This window comes from Mandrillus leucophaeus, unplaced genomic scaffold (genome assembly GCF_000951045.1).
Source record: "Mandrillus leucophaeus isolate KB7577 unplaced genomic scaffold, Mleu.le_1.0 Scaffold217, whole genome shotgun sequence".
Taxonomy (NCBI): Eukaryota; Metazoa; Chordata; class Mammalia; order Primates; family Cercopithecidae; genus Mandrillus; species Mandrillus leucophaeus.
Window position 1 is genome coordinate 2053950 of NW_012102221.1, and position 2622 is coordinate 2056571.

Genomic DNA, 2622 nt, shown 5'->3' on the forward strand with positions numbered 1-2622 from the left:
TTGGCTCCTCCCCTATCCTTTCGCCCCCTCCTCTCAGAACCTTACAAGCTTCAGAGTACGGTCAAGGCAAGAGGAGCATTGGGAAAGAATTTGAAAACAAAAATAAGGCTCTGATTATCAACACAAACACCACGAAGAGCGTAAGTCGTGAAAAAAATTTTCACATCCAGAAGTTGGAGGGCCACAAAGTACAAGTCGTCCAGGCCAGTCTGCAGAGACTGTTCATGCTTCCGCCCAGCAAAAATCTGGCAGGCGACACGTCGCGACGAATTTCAGCTGCAGAAGAGGAAGAGCATCACCTGCAGTCCGCGGCGTGGGAAACGCCGCCGGAGGGGCTCCGCGAGCCGGGGAGGTGCGCGCAGCGGGGCTCCGGGCGGCTCAGGCGCTGAGTGCGAGGAACGCCCGCGCTCGCCGGCGCCTAGGAGACGCTGCCGAAGGAGGAGGGCAGGCGTTTCACCCGCGCCACAGCTGCAGCGGGCCAGAGAGACCGCAGAGACCGGGACCCCACGCAGCCGCCGCGCCCGCTGCTGCGACTGCCGGGGTGGCGCGCCCAGCCGGAGAATCCCGTCCGCGCCCGGGGCGGGGGGCGAGGCGGGGCGCTGACGTCACCTCCCCTCCCCCACCGCCTCCAAGAGGGAGGGAGCGGGGAAAGAGGCAGCGAGTCGCCGCAGCCGCCGGCCGCAACTCCTCAACTCGGCGGCTGGCTGCCCGGGCACGTCCTGACAAACTTGGTTGCTCCCGGGCCCTCGCTCCGGCCCCGCGCACTCTCTTTTCGCCTCCGTTTGGTGCTTAAGTTTGCCCTGGTCGGAAGCCTCCGGAGATGCGGCCGCCTGGGTCCCGGCGGCACGGACGATGGCAGTCTGGTTAGGGACATGTTGAAGATCCCGGGGAGGCAAACTTGGTACTTCAAACCCGGCTCCTAACACATATCCACATCGCGTGGGGATCACGGAGCTGCCGGGGACTTTAGAGCCCAGGGCCCAGGACTCGGCTAGACTGGTGAGTTCTTTGTTCAAATTGTGCATGCCTTTTGGCATTTAAGTTTAAACATAAATGAAATTACGTGGGGTGTGTGGCTCTAAGCGAGTGCGGGGAAGCGTGTGCGCCCTACGGGTTCTCGGCTCCAGGAGCTGCGCATCCCTCTGGCTTTGTGCCGCTCGGCGATGAAAGATTCGTATGCATAGCTTTGGGAATTCATAAAATACATATAGAGCACTGTTCAAAAGAACTTGAGAGGCGATGCTGTTTGTGCATTATTTTGAATGTAACTTATTATAGCAATGGTGCCTAGGGAGGGCGCATCGGGGCTGCGAGATTTGCAGGGGCGCAGCGCCCTCTAGTCCGGGCACCTGGCGAGGCGCGCTCATTGCCGGGTTTTGCGCGGAGGCGAACCTGGACCTCCCCGGCGCTCGGCGACGTGGGCGCTTGCTCACCCCAGTCTTCACTGCCCACCCACCCGGGCCCATTCTTTATATGAGTTACAAAAATCAACTTGGGTGGACTGGATGGAGAGGCCGTGCTGGAGGAAAGCGTTTTGTTTCTGGAACCGCCTCCCCAATCCCCTCCCTAATTTCCACGAGCCTTTGGGAACAGGGTTAGGGAGGGTCGATTATTTAAAGGACAAATGTGGAACTTGAACCACATTTCTCTCTCTCATATGAAAATAATTCGATTTGTGATAGCTAATAGGCATGTCCATTTCGTTCTGCTGGCGCTTAAGGATCAGTAGAATCGTGGCTGAGTCTTAAGTCTGAAATCTCCATCCCTGGCTCTCGGCGGCTCCTGTGGCGACGAAGTGCAACTTCTTCCAGGCAGAGATTTCTCAGGGAGCCTGGAAAATCGGGATTCCCAAACATGTAAAACATCTAGTAAGCCCTAGGAAGCGTTATTATTTATTAATTAATGGTCATCTTCTCCAGGAATTCTTTTGTGCCATTTAAAACAAATCCCGTGATTTTATGTCAGGGAATGGTATCTTTGTACTTTTTTACTGTTCTTCTTTTCCCCTTTTAGCACTACTCCCGCTCCCTCGCTCCCAGGAAACGGCTGGAGTTCCGGTGTGGTTGGGTTTTGCTGAGAGTTACAATTCGGCAAGCGGCACAAGCCGGTTGGGCTTGGAGATCAGGTCACCCACTTTCGAGGTGTTCCATGTATGAAATTGACCTGTAAGCACTTGGAGCAATTATGGCCGTGGCAAACACGTCTTTGGATGATGGTGTTTGCATTTGCTGGATGCGCGAATCTGTGTATTCTAACTGGTGGGCAGGGAATATAGGGCTACGAATCGGCACACTCATCTTGCAGGCTTTATTTTTCCTTCCCAGCCATAACCTGCTAGACACCTTTATTATTATTTTTTCCGGTCACCTCTAAGATGGCTTATAAGGTGACTGCGTTAACTTTGAAGCAAGGAAATTCTTTCACACTTGACTGCCCAGCCGTTCTCCTCCCCGCCAAGCTCCCTCCACCGGTCCCAGGGAAATCGGATCTCTTTGTCTTCCCAGTGTTAAAATGCCTGAATCCCACAAACTTTCCGAGGTCAAGTCCGCCCTCTAGTCCGGGCTGCGTCCCAGCGCCTCCGGCTCTCCGGGCTTCGGCCGAGTCCGCCCTGCGCCGAGCCTG

At 55.8% G+C, this 2622-nt stretch overlaps 1 protein-coding gene across 1 annotated transcript in view; it reads left to right on the forward strand.

The window, feature by feature from the left end:
* The first annotated feature begins 437 nt into the window (after positions 1-437).
* FAT1 (FAT atypical cadherin 1) overlaps positions 438-2622 on the forward strand; it is a 175414-nt gene continuing 173229 nt past the window's right edge. The window contains exon 1 of the mRNA XM_011980777.1: positions 438-999. The gene's annotated coding sequence lies outside the window, so the exon portion shown is untranslated. The remainder of the gene's footprint in view (positions 1000-2622) is intronic.